The 18,754-nt window shown below is 45.7% G+C and overlaps 1 pseudogene; it reads left to right on the top strand.

The window, feature by feature from the left end:
• Window positions 1-14,227: 14,227 nt before the first annotated feature.
• LOC124966231 (protein sprouty homolog 2-like) lies at window positions 14,228-15,329 on the top strand (annotated as a pseudogene).
• Window positions 15,330-18,754: the final 3,425 nt, after the last annotated feature.

Here is an 18,754-nt window from a genome sequence, read left to right as displayed (position 1 = left end):
AGCCTCCCTGCAAGGGCTTTCTTCTGTTTTAGGTCCTGTGACAGACTGAATTCTGATTGCAAGTGAAATAAAGGAGCCTGAAATTCCTGGATTAGACTTCTGTTGTTTCCAGGCGTGTTAAGGAACATGGGAGGAGAGCAGAAAGAGAGTGTTTACCTGATACAGTTTTATCTTTCCATCCATCCATCATCCATCCTTCATTCATCACCCATCATCATCCATCCATCCATCATATATCCATCATCCATCATCATCCATCCATCATCCATCCATCATCTGTTCACCCATCCATCCATCCATCATATATCCATCATCCATCATCATCCATCCATCATCCATCCATCATCTGTTCACCCATCCATCCACCCATCATCCATCATCCATCCATCCATCATCTGTCATCTCTCTATTCACCCATCATCCACCCATCCATAATTCTCCATCCTGTTCCTTCTCCTTAGATATTATTTCCTCTCCCTCTTGGACAGGAAGTAGGTCACTTTTTTCCCCCAGCACTTTCTTCCTTCACTTTCTAAGGAAGATCTCCTTTCCCCTCAGAATAGTGAATGATCCCTTTTACTGTGATCACAACCTTCAATGCCTGCAATCATTAGACAAGTGTTATAGACATGGATGTTGGGTGAGTTTAGGACAATGGGGAGACATGGCACCTGGGAAGGGCCTGAAGATACTCCACTGTAGGCTCCCAGGAATCACAGCTCCACACCCACCCAACGTAATAATCATACAAATGTAGGTTTGTACTATTCTATCTTAGCAACATTTATTTTTCCTCATGAAACAGTTTTATTTTTTTCTAATTTTATTTATTTATTGTGGTGTTGGGGATTGAATCCAGGGGTACTTTATCACTGAGCTACTCCCCAGTCCTTTTTATTTTTATTTTTTAAATTTTGAGACAGGGTCTCACTAAGTTGCTGAGACTGGCCTCAAATTTGCAATCTTCCTGCCTCAGCCTCCTGTTTAGCTGGGATTAAAGGTGTGCACCACAATGCTTGGCTAAATTTTCTTTTATTTCTTTTTTTTTTTTTTTTTTTTTTTCAGTGTTGGGGATTGAACCCAAGGCCTTATGCTTGCGAGGTAGGCACTCTACCAGCTGAGCCATATCACCAGCCCTCTCTTTTAATTTTTAAAGTAAGTTTTGTTTACAGTCAGTATATGGATGAACTAAGTTTTGTGCTCAGAAGTCTGATTCCAAACTCCAGGTTGTCAACCAGTTCACTCTTCTGCCCATATCTGACTGTGTCCTTTACCAAACCCTGAAACTTTCAGGAATTTATCCTGCAGATACAGTCATGTGTGAAAAATGAGAGATATACAGAATCACTTTCAAATACATGTTTAAAAAGCATAGGTTGCATTTCAAAAGATGGAGAACAGCTTAAATATTGATAAAAAAGGAAGTGGAAAAAGCAACTATGGTCCATCCATGAATATTGTTATGACCCTCTCTCTAAAACAGAAATAAAAATCACATGGAAAATCGTACTGATATGTTCGAATTTCCAATATATCACCAAATTTAACTTAAAAGGGTGCAGCTGTGATGTGGGGTAGAGACGACAAGTATAATAGGGGCAATGAATACACCACACAGTGACGGAGAGAGGAGCGTATAGGTCACAGCTTCCAAAAGGTGAGGGAGAATAAATGTGTGCCTTCGCCTCCTCCTTTACCCTGACACCCAAGCTGAATGCTGTCATTTTAAGGGACAAGAGATGACACCTCTATAACTTGAAAGAAGGCGTTTCTCTGGGAAGGAGCACAGTGAGAAAAAGTTCCCTAGATGTGCAGAGGCACAGGTGAAAAGGACACGCATTTGTTCAGCATCCAGCATGAACCCGGCTTTCTGCCTTGCTGCTCTGTGTCGTGAGTCCCTCCCCCACTCCCTGCCTGGGGAGGTGATTCTTCTCAGCCCCACCGAGGGGACTGGTGGGTGGTGACTCTGGCTCCAAGGCATGCTGACAACTCCTGTCAGGGAGGCTTCGCAATCACTACCCTGGAGAGTCCTCTGGCTTAAAGATGCCTGATGTCTCTTCAGGTGGCAAACATCCAGAACTTCTGGTCCTAAGGTTCCACTGAAGGGCTTTGTCTATTTATCGCACGCTTGTTGCTGATATCCATGACTCCACCCCTAACTGGAAAGGGTTGAATTCAGGCATTTTCCCTTCCGTGTCATGTGCCCCTGAACCTAGAACAAATTTATGGGAGGGGATCCAAGACGGTGGGCTAAAAGAAGGCTGCACTCCGAGTCGCTCTGTGGCTCAGGAGCCAGGCAGCAGGAGTACTGCTTCTCTGAGGGGTGGGCGAAAGAGGAATCTCTCTAAAACTCAATACTGGACAGAGTGTCTTAGAGACTCAGAAATTTGGGTACATCCAACAAAGAAGAAAGGCCACGCTGGAGCCAAGCAGTTGCAGTAGCAGTGCAGCAGAGGGGGTGGCCCTGGTCCAGCCCAGAGGAAGAGAGAACGCAGAGGAATACGATGGGCAGATTTGATTTGGAAAGTCCTGAGGTCAGAAAATCAGACTGCCCTTACCTGACCCAGAGGCTTCACTGCGCAGTGGTGCTTGAAGAGTGCCCCAGCTGGCCTTAGAGACCTGAGGCAGAGCCACCCGAGGTGGCCACACTGCTGCTGCTACAGCGAGCCAGGAGGTCAGAACACTGCTCAGCTCTCCCGGAAACTGCCTACCTGGGGCCTAGGGTGAACCTGGCAGAACGGAAGTGAAACAAGCACGGAGCAGATTCCACTCGGGGAGATTCCAGTCAGAAAAGCAAAGGGGAGCTGCTCGCTTTCTTTGTGTCTGGTGGCTCACAAGACCAGCTGCAGTGGGCCGGGAATCTGAAGAAGTCGGTGCGAACACACTAGGGACCGAGCCTGAGAAGGCTGTGCTCATGGGCAGCCAGGGGGTAAAGGACTGGGTTCCTTACCTCATGAGTAGAGTCCCTGGGAGGCTTCTGAGACCCAGACTCCCAGCAGAGCTCACCAACTGCCAGGCCCTAGGGGTTGTTGATCTAATCTCTCCCCAGCAGTGACCACCCAACAAAGCCCCCAGGCCTGATTAGGCCTAAGCCCCAACTGCCAAAACTCCACTCATAGACTCTGCAGTGGCCCCACCCTGGGCATGCACCCATCTGATCTGTGATTTTAAAAAATTCAAAAAAACTCCAGTGGACAGAACTTCCCATCCCATCCCGCCTCATACTGCTGAAAAGGGAAGCTGAGACTTATTTCAACCAGCTTCAGGTTTGGGCTACTCCATGGGCAGCTTGGTGAGCAAACAAAAAGAGGAGTTGGTTCACCGCGCTGGTCCTTGCTCTTGCTCTTAGCACATAGCTCAGGAAGAAAGGGAAGGAGTCAGGCAGACAGTGACTACCCACTCTCACTGACCATTTTGACCACCTCAGTGGCAATGATTCCTTAATTTCTTATTAAAAACCTCTTTATTTTTTGTTTTGTTTTGTTTTTGTTTGTTGCTTTTTGTGTGTTTTTGCCATGCTAATGGTTCATGGACATGTATAGGTGTACACATTTGTTTCTTTTTTTCTCATTTTTAGCAGTTTTAATGTAGTTATTTTTCCTTGGCTTGTCTTTTGAGGGTTAGGGTTTTTGATCAGTATATTTTGGTTTTGTTTTGTATTGTTTTTATTTGTCTGTTTCTCTTGTTTCTGTTTTCTTCTGCTAACAGCCAAATTCTATTGTTGTTTCTTTCACTCTCCCTGTACTTTGTTACTTCTATTTTTTTTCCACCTTCCTTATACCATCACATGCTACATCTCTTCTGCATTCTCCCTGTTAATTTTTTTAAATTGTAAACTCTTTTTACCTTCCTATCACATTTTCTTTTCTCTTAATTAACTGCATTTCATCTTTGAGCACTGATTGCCCCCACCATTAATGCTGTTGCAAGTACTAATGCATAGATGCATAGATGTATAGGTGACACCTATCATTTGCTTTAATACCAGATATAGTTCATGGTTACTTATTGTTTTTGCTGTTGCCAATTGCTGACCCCTACCATTTCTGTATTTTGTGGCAATTTACTTTGTAGATGCCATAGTAGGAATCAAGTACTTAGTTTAATACTGTTTATTGTCTGTATTGGTTGCTGCTATTGTTTGTTTCCCCCTATTCTGTGAGGTGCTATACTACAAGTTCACAGAGTAGAAACTGCTGTTGAGCTACACTCAACCAAAAGACAGCACACCTTCCTCCACACACAAATTAACGACACTCAATCTTCAGTTATATTTTAATTCAAAGCACAGAAGAAACAAAAACCCAAATGAAAGATGAGGTCCCAAGTAGAAATGACTATGGTGGGCCCCCAGTTCCCCGCTATGCACATCCATTGGTATAATAAAAACAGTCATAAATAACACAAAGGCTGTGGACACCACATCTATGAGGGAGTCTCAATAGATCACTCTGGGTCACTTTGGCAAGTGAAGACTGTGCCCTAAAAAGGTCAACACATTAGAGCAGAAGAGAAATTCCTTACAATAGATACATAAAACAACACAGGATATCAAGAAATATGAAAAAAACAAGTTAACACAACACTTCCTAAAGTTCATAATTCACCAGTAAATGACCCAAAATATCGAAGTGGGTGAAATATCAGATAAGTAATTCAAAAGAATCATTATAAAAATGATCAATGAATTCCAAAAGAACACAGAAAAACAACTGAATGAATTAAGGAAGTCAGTACAGGATATGAATGAGAAATTCAAAAAGGAGATAGAAATACTGAAAAGACCCAAACAGAAATCCTAGCAATGAATGATCCAATAAATCAAACAGTTCAGTTGAAAGTAGATCATGCAGAAGACAGAATCTCAGAGCTGAAGACAAAGTGTCCAGCCTTGAACATTCAGACAAGATTAAAGAAAAGCAAGCAAGTCGCCATTATCAGAATATATGAGAACTCTGGGACAACAAAACAAGGGCACATGTAAGAATCATTGCAATTGAGGAGGGCTGTGAGATATAGGCTAATGGAATGGATAAACTCTTCAGAGAAATAGTTAAGAAATTTTTTTAAACTTTCAGAATGAGATGAACATCCAGACACAGGAGGCATTCAGAACCCCAAATAGACAAGACCAAAAAAGAACCTCTCCATGACACATTATAATTAAAATGCCTAACATATGGAACAAGAATAGAATTTTAAAAGCCTCAACAGAAAAACATCAGGTAACATTTAGAAGCAAGTCTATCAGGATCACTTCTGATTTCTTAGCACAAACTCTACAAGCCAGTAGGACTTGGAATGATGTGTTCCTAGTCCTGAAAGAAAGTAACTGTCAACCAAGACTGCTATAGCCAACAGTTATCATTAAAAATCAAAGATGAAATGAAAATCTTACAAGATAAGCAGAAACTAAAAGAATTTGTGACTACTAAACCAGCACTACAGAACTTACTTAAAGAAATACAGCACACAGAAGAAATAAAAAACCTACCTCAGACCTCACAAAAGAATAAATCTCATTTGAAGAGTACCTGAGCAAATAAGAAACAGAACCAATATGAACATGATAAATAAATCGAAATGGCAGGAATTAATAAACATCTCTATAATAACATTGGATGTAAATGGTCTCAGTTCTTCAATTAAAAGGCATAGGCTGGCAGAATGGCTTTAAAAACAAGACCCAACTATATGTTATTTGCAAGGGATGCACCTTACAGGCAAATAAATCCACAGGCTGAAAGTGAAAGGATGGCAATTGATATACCATGCAAATGGAAGCTCAAAACAAGCAGGAGTAGTTACTCTCAATCTCACAAAGCAGATTTCACATCAAAATTAATCAGAAGAGACAAATAAAGGTATTTCATATTGGTAAAGGGAATAATTCAACAAGATGATATAACAAAAATAAATATTTATGAGCCAAAGGTGGGTGCAACTAATTACATTAAAGAGACACTACTCAAATGGAAGCCTCAGCTAGAACCCAGTACAATAATACTGGGTGATTTCAACAGGTATCCATCACTATTACTTAGATCACCCAGACATAAACTCTGAAGGATATGGAATACAACAACCCCCAGGGAAAAATGGGAACAATTCCCAAGGAAAAGGAGAACAGCCTCCAGGGAGAAATGAGAACAATGGGTCCTGGGAGACAGAAGGAAAACAATGGGCTCTGGACTTTCACAACTGTCCCCCCTGACTGCCCAACCAATACATTCTGCTATGATTAAGCCTCTATGATTAAGTCACACTAAACCTTCTGTTATGTTTAAGTCTTCATGATTAAATCTCACTAAAGTCTATAAGACTCAAACCTCTATAGTTACCAGTTGATATTTCCTTTCCTAAAAATGTGCCATTCTGCTGCTTAATAAAGAAAGCATTGCTGATCCATTGAGGTCTCTCCCCATTTTGGTTACTTTTCCTTTCAAACTCAGGGAAGATTCTTTAGACCTGAAAAATATTATAAGTAAAATGGCATTAACAGACATCTATAGAATATTTCATCCAAGAAGAGTTGAATGCACTTTCTTCTCAGCAGCTCATGAAACCTTCTCCAAAATAGACCATATTTTAGGTAACAAACCAACTCTTAGCAAATACAAAAAAAATTGATATTATTCCTTGTACCAAATCATAATGGAATAAAATTACAAATGAGCACCAAAAAGACCTACAGAAACTATAAAACACATGAAGATTGAACAATATTCTTTTGGATGATGAATGGGTGATAGAAGAAATCAGGGGAGAATTTTAAAAACTCTTAGACTCAAATGAGAATAGTGATACAACATACCAGAACTTCTGGGATACTATGAAGGCAGTTCTAAGAGGAAAGTTACAGCTCTGAGTGCCTACATAAGAAAATCAGAAAGATCACAAACAAACAATCTAATGATGTATCTCAAGGATCTTGAAAAAGGAGAATAAACCAATTCCAAAACTAGTAGAAGGAAGGAAATAATTAAGATAAGAGCTAAAATCAATGAACCTGATAATTTTAAAAAATACAAGGAATTGAAGAAACAAAGAGTCGGTTCTTTAAAAAAAATAAGATTGAGAAACCTTTAGCCAAACTAACCAAAATAAAGAGAGAAAAACCAAATTATTAAAATTAAAGATTAAAAAAAAGGAGAAATCACCACAGACATCTCAGAAATCCAGCGGATCATTGGGACTATTTTGAAAACTTACAATCCAATAAATTGGAAAATATAGCATAAATGGACATTTCTAGACAAATACAATCTGCCAAAACTGAATGAAGAGAACATAGGAAACCTAAACAAACCAATAATTTATAATGAGATACAAGCAGTAATAAAAAAACTTCCAACAAAGAAAAGCCCAGGATCAGATGGATTCTCAGGTGAATTCTACTAAACCTTTAAAGAAGAACTAATGCCAATATTCCTCAAATTATACAATGAAATAGAAAGGGATTGAACACTTCCAAATTCATTCTATGAAGCCAGTATCACACTCATACCATAACCAGATAAGTGCACATCAAAAAAAGAAGACTACAGACCAATATCTCTGCCTAATGAACTGAGATGCAAAAACTACTTAATAAATATTAGCAAATCATATTCAACAATACATTAAGAAGATTATACACCACAACCAAGTTGGTTTTATTCCAGGGACGCAAGGATGGCTTAATATATACAAAGCAATAAACATAATTCATAACATAAACAGAATTAAGGACAAAAATGACTTTGTGTTCTCAATAGTTGCAGAGAAGGCCTTTGACAAAATTCAGCATCCATTCATGACAAAAACCCTGAAGAAACTAGGGATAGGAGGAATCTACATCAATATCATTAAGGCTATATATATATAAAAAAAGTCAACCTCATAATAAATAAGGAAAAACTGAAAGCATTTCCTTTAAAATCTTGGACAAGATGAGGATGTCCATTCTCCCCATTCCTGTTTAATATAGTACTAGAAGTTCTAGCCAAAGCAATTTAGGCAAGAATAGAAAAATAAAAGGGATAAAATAGGAAAGGAATAAGTCAAAATTGTCACTGTTTACAGATGATATGATCCTATACCTAGAAGATAAAAAAAAAAAAAAAAAAAAAACCTCCACCAAAACACAGTTGGAGCTAAAAAACAAATTTGGCATAGTAGCAGGTTACAAAATCAACAGACAAAAATCAGTAACTTTCCTATTTACCAACAATGAATCTACTCAGAAAGAAATCAGGAAAACAATTCCATTCACAATAACCTCAAAAAAATACCTATGGATGAATCTTCATTGAAGAAAGACATTGAAGACCTCAGAAGATAGAAAGGCCTCCCGTGTTCATGGATAGGCAAAATGAATATTGTTAAAATGGTCATACTAACAAAAGCAATATACAGATTCAATGCAATCCCCATCAAAATACCAATGACATTCTTCAGAGAACTAGCAAGAAGAGTCCTAAAGTTCATTTGGAAGAATAAAAGACCCAGAATAGCCAAAGCACTTTTAGGCTAAAAAAGCAATGCTGGAATCATCACAATACCTAACTTCAAAGTATACCACAGAACTATAGTAACAAAAAAATGCATGGTACTGGCATAAAAACAGACACATACACCAATGATACAGAATAGAGGACACAAAGACAAACACACACATATAGGGTCATCCGTTCTTGACAAAGGTGCCAAAAACATACATTGGAGAAAGGATAAACTTTTTAACAAACGGTGCTCAGAAAACTGGTTGTCTGTAGTAGAAGACTGAAACTAAACCCTTCTCTCTCACTCTGCACAAAAATAAACTCAAAATAAATCAAAGACTTCAGAATTAGATCAGAAATTATGCAAATCCTAGAAGAAGATGTAGGGTCAACATTCCAGGATATAAGCACAGACAATGGCTTTCTCAACAGGATCCCTAAAGTTCAGGAAATAATGTCAAGAGTTAATAAATGGGACAGCATCGAATTAAAAAGCTTCTGCACAATAAAGGAAATAATCAGGAATGTGAAGAGAGAACCTACAGAATGGGAAAAATCTTTACTAGCTACTCTTCTGATAGAGGATTAATATCTAGACTATACAAAGAGCTCAAAATCTTTACACCAAAATCTCAAATAACCCAATTAATAAGTGAGTAAATGAATTAAATAGATACTTCTCAAGAGAAGAAATACAAATGGACAACAAATATATGAAAAAATGTTCAATGTTGTTAGCAATCAGGGACATGCAAATCAAAACTACACTGAGATTTCATCTCATACCAGTCAGAATGGCAGTCATCAAGAACAAAAATAAATGCTGGAGAGGATGCAGGGGAAAGGCACACTATTACAAAGTTGGTGGGACTGTGACTTAGTACGACCACTAAGGAAATCAGCATGGAGGCTCCTCAAAAGGCCAGGCATGGAACCCCCATATGACCCAGCTGTACCACTCCTTGGTGTTTATCCTGCAGAATTACTGCAGTGACACTACACTCCCATGTTATAGCGGCACAACTCACAATAGCCAAACTATGGAACCAGCCTAGGTGTCCTTCAGTGGATGAGTAGATGAAGAAAATGTGACAAATATACAATTGGAGTTTCATTCAGCCATAAAGAAGAATAAAATTATGTCACTTGCAGGAAAATGGATGGAACTAGACACCATCATGTTAAGTGACATAAGTCAAACTCAGAAGGTCAAAGGTCCATGTTTTCTCTCAGAAAACATTTTCTCTCAGTGCAGAAACTAAAGAGTGAAAAGGAAAAGGTGGGGTGGAGCTCCTAAAAATCACAGGGAGATCAGTAGAGAAAAGGGACCCTGGGGAGGGAGGGCAAAAGTACTGGGGAGTGATATTGACCAGATTGTATTGTTACATTGTGTGCATGTACAAATATGCAACAACAAATTCCCTCAACATGTGCAACTATGATGCACCAATAAAAAAAATTGAGGGACAAACATAAAAAAAGATTCTGGGAACAGATAGCAAGCCTCTGTGGAATTCACGAGTAAATGAATGAGGGATGGAGCTTGCCTGTTCCTTTTATATTTCATCTGTATCTGCACTTTGCTGTGAATATTATTTTAAATATCTGTCCTTATTTTACAAGGGATTTTACTTCTTGATAGTCATCCTAAGGAAATAATCTTAGAGGTGTGCGAAGATGTATGTACAATAAGGTTTAAAAAGATACTTTATTGTAGTAAGAAAAAGGAAATAATGTAAATATCCACAAATCAGGGGTTAATTACATGCTGCATGCACACAGCTCAGTGCCTCCGAATGGACCATGATTTGAAGAATCAGCCAAGTCTGGGTGACCGAGGAGGAAGCGCGGCAGGGCTGCGTGGAGGAGCCTCGGCCTGGACGCGTGGCGAGTGCGCTCAGCACGCCTGCAGATCCGTGGGGAAGGCAATGGCTACGTCTGCTAACGGAATCGGGGGTTTCTTTGAGTTTTTAGTTTTCCAGGGTCTTTTATTTCTCCGAAACTATTGAACAAAGTTCGTCGCAACTGGAGAACAGAAGCACAGCTGCGTTTCGTCGGCGCCTAGCAGTTCCGCGCCGGTGCGGGGCACCCCGCACGCGGCCCTGGGCTCTCCCGCGCCTCTGCGGGAAGATTCTGTACTTACCCTGCAAAGGCTCACGATCGCCAGGCTCTCAGGGCTGCACCCGCACCAGGGGCGCGGACTGAACCGTGGCCTTGAGCGACTCCTGAGGTCTACACAGCACCGGCCCCAGGCGGCGGGCGGCGGCGTGCACGAGTTAAAACTCGCACAACCGAACACCCAGAGCTGGTTTTATGTGTGTGAATTTTAAAATTAAAAGGCGAATTAGTTCACCTCGACGGAGTGACTGGACGAAGACCTGCGCTCGCCCACATTTCGTTGAGAGGAAGGAAAAAGAGAAGATTTCTGCTCGACGGTGACTCGCGAACTCAGCACGGAGGCCAGAAGGGTAAGTGGGCGGCGGCAGAGGCAGGAGTAAGATCCCCAAACTCCAGGGAGACGTGCCCGGCAGGCGGCCCATTTCCTGGGCGTTCCAGAGGCGGGCACGCCAGGGCGAGACCCCTCACCTGCGGAAGGCAGGTCCGCGCTGCCGCTCTCCATGATTTGAATGCGGTGCACGCAGGAGAGCTACACTTGACTCGCCCGGCTGCTTCAGATCCTCCTAGTCCGGGGACTCCAGGAGGACACAGCCTGTGGTCCCTGCTCACGTCTGGGGCTCAGCCTGCAGCTAGTTCACAGATGCTCTAAAGTGTGTGCTGAATTAAACGAATCAACGAAAGAAACAAAGAACAAATCTATGCCTGAACAGACTCGTGAACTAAGGACGATTACAGACGAATGAATGGACCAAGCCACCAAACATACGGAGGAATCAAGAAGTGAAAGGCTGGACCCTCCAGGTCCATCAATCCACAAAGCAGGCGGCTGCTGCGTGGGGGACGCAGTGCCGAGGAAAGTCCAGAGCGCAGGACAGGCTCCGAGGACACCTGCAGGCCGCCCAGGAGCACAGAGCCCTCGCTGACTTTGAAGAACCCCATCTTGCTGAGGTAACACTGCCCCTTTCTGGACGTCCACCTCCAGCTGGACTTTCAGACAGCGGGACAGCCGGTCGGCACAGCGTTATACAAAGCGGAGACAGAGCTAGATCTGTTGAATGAACACCATGTCTACTACCAATAATCCAGAAATCCAAACTAAGGCCATGATTCTTACATTTTGACATCTCAGAATCCTTTTCTACTTTTAAAAACTATTGAGTATCCCAGTAGATTCTGTTCAAATGGTTTATATGCATATTTCCTCATTATAAATTGACATGAAGAAAAGGTTTTCATGTGTAACTTAAACCCATAACAAACTCTAATGTATGAAGACAACACACTTTTATGGATAACAGTTATGATTTCCAGACAAAAATAATAATAAAAGTGGTGTTGGTTTACCCTTTGAGGATCCCTGTAATTTTTCCTCAATAGAAGAAATGGATTTGCTTTTCTGTCTTAATTTGAACACTCACAACATCACACACAGATATACTGAAAAGCAAAAAAGACAAGATCTTAATGCTCTTAGGAAAAAGTTTCAGAACCTGTGGATTTGCTGAAAGATCTTGCTTACCCAAGGGATCCTTAAACTGAATTTTTGAATTGACTGGGCTAGAAGCATAAATAATACACATGAAATTCCAAGTGCAGACTGTCTGAATGCACAAATGAGAGATGGTAAAAGAATCTCAGGGCCAGGCACAGTGGTGCATGCCTGTAATCCCAGCAGCTCAGGAGGCTGAGGTTGGAGGATCAGGATCACAGGTTCTAGGCCAGCCTGAGCAAGTTAGCAAGACCCTAAGCAGCTTAGTGAGACTGTCATCATCATCATCATCTTTATCATCAAAAGTTTGGGGTGTGGCTCAGTAGTAAGATGTCCCTGGGTTCAATCCCTGCCACCAAGAAAAGAAAAAATAAAGAATCTCAGGCACAGGCCCTTCCCTGTCTGGCTCTGCAGCTGGCTGGGCTGAGGCAGGGCCCTCCCCCTCCCCTCCCCACTCTCTTTCCTGATGACTCATCTCCAGGGATCCAGTGTTGCCTGGCAACAGACCAGCTCCTGCATCCCCCCTTCCAGGGAGGACCTGCTGCACCCATGTTCCACCCACAGCTGCAGCTGCCTGCAAGGTGGCTGCACACCAAGAGCCAGCCAGCCATGCTCCACAGCTGGCACGCGAACTGCCAGCCCTGTGGCTCCAGCTCCACCTCAGGTCTCTCCACGTGCCCTTTGCGTGTCTTTGTGAAGCAGGTTGTCAGTGGCTGCTGTGAAGAAAAGCAGGCACCGCATGCAGTCCGTGTGTGAGGGCATGGAGGGCAGCATGCTCCACCAGGTGCCAGGGTTTGAGGAGTGCAGCAGCACCTGTGTGCACACAGCCCTTGTGCAGTTACTGCCATCACTGAACAATGAAGTAGCTTCCTTTACAGAAGAAGCAGAAGTCACCACATGCACATTAGCACGTGGAAGCACGTGCCGGCAGGAGGAGGACCAGGAACACTTGTGCACCGTGGAGTGGGGAGGCCATTTGATACAGCCAGTGGGGGCAGCTCCTGGCAGCACCCCACTGAGGTTGAGACAGCAGAACATGTGGCACAGCAGCTCCACGCCGAGTGCACACCCCCAAAACTGCAAGCACATACTGAAGACACGTGTGGGCTCTTCTGTTCACAGCAGGCAAAGCAGGAACATCCCAGTGTCCATTGAGAGCCAAACCAACAACGGGTAACCAAAATGTGGCATTGACTCTTGGTGGAAGGTACTCGGCTATGGGGAAGCACCTCAGCCACCTGCTATGCATGGGCACACCTTGGGCAGGTGAAATCACGGGGCCAGCCGCGGTGTGGTGTTTCACGGAAGCTTCACGAACTGACCCAATCCACAGACAGACACAAAGTGGAGTGGTGGGTTCCAGGGGCCGGAAGGGGAAGGAGTGCCGAGGCTGGTGGTCCAGACTGTCGGCTCCGCAGTATGAAACGGTTCTGAGGGTGGAAGGCGCTGGTGACCTCAAAACAGCGTGAAAGTTAATGCCAAGGAACCGTGCACTGAAAAGGATGAGATATAGTCATGCCCAACATGCCCTGACTTAAATATCAAAGTGTAGAATTTGCAAGACTATGTATAACAATCAATACAAGTAAACATTCCTTAACATAGTAAATGTATGTTGTGTGTATTTTATCGGAATTAAAATGTAAAGCTGGAGTTGCGCACCGCAGCGCGAGCAGAAGAGAGGGGCCAGCGGAGCGCGCAGCGCCGGCCCCCCACGCCCGCCCGGCCCCGCGCCCCCGCGCCGCCTCTGCTCAGACGCTAACGGGCCGCACGACTTGGTGATCTGGCTTTAGATTCTCTCTGTAAGGCCGTTTCTTTTCTCATTGGCTAATCTGACAGGAAAGGGGATTTGCCGTTGGCGCTTCGGCCTCTTGTTCATTGAGAAAAAGAGGAAATAACTCGGCGTGCGCTTCTGGAAGGGGTGTAGTCTCCAGCTCTCAACACCGCAGTGTTCATCGGCGGGGGACTCGGCTCCGAATTCTCTCTCGATTTTTCTCCGCGATTGTTGGGAAGTTGAACTGAAGCAGAGTTTGCAAAGAAGAGGAAAAGTTTGCTTCAGGACTGGACTTATTTGTACATCTCTGAAAGAAAATTCAAGGGAGAGGGGTTGATGCCAAGCCGCGCTCTCGGAGTTCAGATGTGTTCCAAGTCTACTTCGGTGACCGCATTTCCACGGCCTGATGGAGGCCAGCGCGGCCACGGGTCTCAGCCCTTGCTGCAGTCCCCGGGTGACAGTGGCAGGCAGCGCGGGGAGCCCGACCCTAGAGACGCACTCTCCCCGCAGATACACGTCTTGTCTCTGGACCAAACCAGAGCCATCCGAAACACCAATGAGTACACAGAGGGACCGACTGTGGCCCCCAAAGCTGGACTCAAGCCTGCTTCTCGCCCCGCCGCCGGGCACAAACCCGAGCGCCTCCGCGGGCTGCCGGAGCGCCGCCCGCCTCCCAGGCGCCAGCACGCGCAGGTTCGTCCTTCTACGCGAGCGCCTCGATCCAGGTCCACCCGCACGGTCCGCTCCGGGCCTCCAAGCGGTACGCGGGCAAGCGCCGGCAGCGGCTCCTCTGAACTGAGACCGCTGGGACCGTCCTTCTCCTCTGGTCCAGCTGCTGACGGGATCGTCCGGGTGCAGCCCCGATCCGAGCTCGGGCCAGGTGAGCTTAAGCCGCCGGGTGAGGAAGATTCGGGCCTGCACGCCTACAGGTGCGCGGACTGTGGCAAGTGCAAGTGTCAGGAGTGCACCCACCCGCGGGCCCTGCCGTCGCGCTGGATCTGCCGCCAGCGGTGCCTCTGCTCGGCGCAGGCCGTGGTCGACTACGCCAGCTGCGTGTGCTGCGTGAAGGGGCTCTTCTACCACTGCTCCGACGACGACGAGGACACCTGCGCCGACCGCCCCTGCTCCTGCGGCCAGGCCCGCTGCTGTGCGCGGTGGTCGGCCATGGGCGTCCTGTCCCTCTTTTTGCCTTGTTTATGGTGTTATCTTCCAGCCAAGGGTTGCCTGAAATTGTGCCAGGGGTGTTATGACCGGGCTAACAGGCCTGGATGCCGTTGTAAAAACTCAAACACAGTTTGCTGCAAAGTTCCCCCTGTCCCCCCGCAGGCACGCTGAAAACCCGAGGTAGCTTGATTAATCAGGAAGATCACAGTACTTAGGATCGTTCTTTTTTTTTTTTTCTAAAGACATATGCAACCAACTAAGCAGTTGTAATCTTGGCACTGTTCGTAGAGGGTTGGGGTAGTCTTTGCTGTTTTCGGTGACCTGTTTTTTGTCCGCGTGCCATTTTAACTGATGTGCTTGTTAGAACTCAGCTAGTGGAGCTCGAAGTTAAGGGATGTAGAACTTGGGTGACCCACATATTGCATAAGCAACAGACACTCCTAAGCAGTTTTTGTTTGTGAATAGTCCCTGCAAAATTTGTAACTTAGCAAACGACTTTTTTCCCATTGTTTTCTCCAGAGATAATGTGCTATATTTTTGTGTATACAATAAAATTGGCAACTGTGAAAAACAAGTGCCATACTACATGGCAGCCACAAAATATTATACTAATATGTTGTACATTCGGAAGAACGCGAATTGATCAGCATGTTTTTAGATTGTTTTTGCCTTATAGGAAGCCTTTATTGGAAGACTCTGATTTCCCTTTGAACTTCATGTATATTGTAGTTACAGTAAAATTAAACCTTTATTTTCTCATTTTTTCAACATGTTCAGTGTAACTAACATTTATTTGAAGTTTTATTATTTTATAAAAAAGAATATTTAAGAGGTATCTTACAAATGCTGACCCTTTCATGAGGCTGTGATAGTCTCTGCAGACCAGGGGCTGTAGATACACATGTTCAATAGAAAACAGAAAAATCGATTAATGTTTGAGGCTGGGGATGCGGCTTGGTGGTTAAGCATCCCGGGTTCAAACCCCAATACCAAAAAAAAAAAAAAGAAAATATTTTAATTTTGAAATTAAAAATTAAAAATAAAACGGCAAGCTAAAGAATGTTAACGGAGGGCCTATTTCCTCTCCCGCTAGGCAACAATGCCATCTAGTGCCGTGCGCTAGTAAAACAAGATCAAAGCCCCGCAGAATGTGCCACCCGCCTGGTGGCAAATGAAAGGGACCTACTGCGGGACTCAGGGCTGCTGTGGGCACTCGCCGGTAGGCCTGGTGCGCGGTTTTGCTGGGGGTCGCTGGCTTCGGTGGGCGGTAGGACTTGGAGGGGTCCGTGTGACACGGGAGTCCCTCAGTCGTGGTGTGGACACAGCTTTGCAAAGAGTGCAGGCTGGATTTCACACCGGCTCATTTCCCTGGCCGGTCGGACGGAGGCAGGACCAAGTGAGCACCTTCGTCCTACGGTCCTAGCGGCAAGACCGGTCCCGGGTGACTGTCTTATTAGGGGATCGCGGGACTCAGAGCAGGTCCGGGCCGCCTGGCCCTGAGCCCACACCGGCATCACCAACCCCATCCTGACCACCCCGGGAGGTCCCCGGCATGTCCAGCAGGCACTCCGGGCAGCAGGCCTTCTCCCCGCTTGGGTTTGGACACTCATCCTGGGCACAGTCCTAAGAAGGCTGATGGGGACAGAGAACGTGGCCTGAGCCTTCAGAAGCCCACAGGTCTGCGGGTTTCGGTGAAAGAGACCAGTCTGTGTCGCGCCTGCTGCTTCTCTGTCCCGCACCGCACCCAGCCTGTGCGGGCGGCTCTGCTCCCGCCTGGCTGTGCCGCGTACACAGCGACTCTCCTCCATCCCTCCCGCCACCCCCTCAGTGGGACGCGAGGTCGCCGGGTGCTCCGTCCTCGTCCTGATGCCAACCCAAGAACAGTGACACCGTTTTGAGAAAAAGGAAAAAGGTTTATTGCTTTGCTAGCGAAGGAGCAGCACAGGGAGTCCTGTCCAGAGGCTGAGATTCTGCCCATCAGGGGGACCAGGGGGCTTTGAAAGAGGTGACTCAAAGGCTACACCGCAGGTGTGCCCTGGCAGGGGTCCCAGGATTCCCTGACGGTGTGTTGAGATCCACTGGTTAATTTGGAGAGTCATTTCCCATTTCTTCTAGGGACATAACCCCGCTGTGGAGGACGGATAACCCTGGGCAATCTTGCTCTGGGCCCCCAGGTTAGGGAGGGAGGGAGAAGGAGAAGAGGAAAGAGAAACTGGTCCCTTTCAAAATAAGCAGCAAGGGCCCTTTCAAAGGGAAGTGGACACTGCTGCAGCCGGCCTCCCTGACCCCCTGCGCACCGCCCCAGGTGCGCTCCAGCACCCGGGCTTTCCCAGGCCAGCGGAGGGGTGTGCAGATCTTAGATCCGGGCCTCTGGGGCGACCGCCCAGTGCTGAGCAGCAGGCAGGGGCGGTGCGGGACTGGAGAGGCTCCTGCGCTCTCCAGGAACTCAGCACAGGGAAGAAGGGCAACTGAACAATCGGTCAGACCTCCGTGGGGCAGGACAGAACTGCCGCCTACTCCGACGTGAAAGGGGTCTGTTTTAACAACTAGGCACGCGCTCACTGGAGACATTTTCACACACAAAAAAGTGGCTTTCTGTTCTTACTGACCTCCATCTGCTCATATCCATAAATTATATTTATTGCAGCAATGCAAAAACCTCCCGGCTGCTGCACGCAGTCACCTCCCTGTGGGCTGCCTTCTCACCTGCCTCAGGCCCCGTCCACGGGTGCGATGAGGCCCAGGACACTGGCCCAGTACTGAGTGAGATCCCAGGGTCCTGGTGACTGGAGCCCAAGTGCAAGTCCTTCACTGGCCTCAGCTCGGGAGGGAGCCTGCAAGTGGACAGGAGTGAGGTTCAGGGCATCTCCCCAGGAGGAGGATCAGTGAGACAGTGGCAAAGTGTCACAGCGACTTGGCACTGTGCAGGAGAAACCCTGAATGTCTGTATTCCACCGGAGAAGCATAGGCAAGGACAGAACCTAAGATAGCTGCCATGAAACCGGTTCATCTCAGGAGGACTTTCTGCCCCTGAAAACCACCCAGCACCCCTCGGAGGATGTTTCTTCACTGGTTCAGATCCACAAATATCATATTAAAGTAAAGCTGAATGTTAAACTTAAGAAAAAAAAAAAAAACCACCATGTGTCATGGTTGTATTTGCTACACAGAGACCAGTGGCATGTTTGACATTTTTGCAAATCTCTTGATGTCCTCCATCACAGGGAACAGCTGTATTCGAATTCATCTGGGTGTCTAACTCAAACACTTGCAATGTGCCATTCTTCAGAAAAGCTGGGGAGGAAGAGGGTAAATGACACCTTTGTGCTCTTAGCAAAATAGTTTGGAAGTGTGTGAACCCCTTAGGAGGGTCTTGGTTCCCTCCAGGGAGCCTTGAACTACATTTCGGGAGCTACTAGTCTAACAGGCATGCGAAGGATAATGAGATCCTGAGTGGAGGCCATCTGAATGCACAATGGGCAGTGACTGGGTAGAGGACCTGGGTGCAGGCCCTTCCCCGCTGGCTCTGCAGCTGGCTAGGCTGAGGCAGGCCACCCCCCCCACTCTTTCCTGGTGACTCATCTCCAGGGACCCAGGGTTGCCTGGCAACAGACCAGCTCCTGCATCCCCCCTTCCAGGGAGGACCTGCTGCACCCATGTTCCACCCACAGCTGCAGCTGCCTGCAAGGTGCTGCACACCAAGAGCCAGCCATCCACGCTCCACAG

This window comes from Sciurus carolinensis, chromosome 16 (genome assembly GCF_902686445.1).
Source record: "Sciurus carolinensis chromosome 16, mSciCar1.2, whole genome shotgun sequence".
NCBI lineage: Eukaryota > Metazoa > Chordata > Mammalia > Rodentia > Sciuridae > Sciurus > Sciurus carolinensis.
The sequence above is the reverse complement of the archived record's forward strand: the minus strand, read 5'-3'. Positions and strand labels throughout refer to the sequence as shown.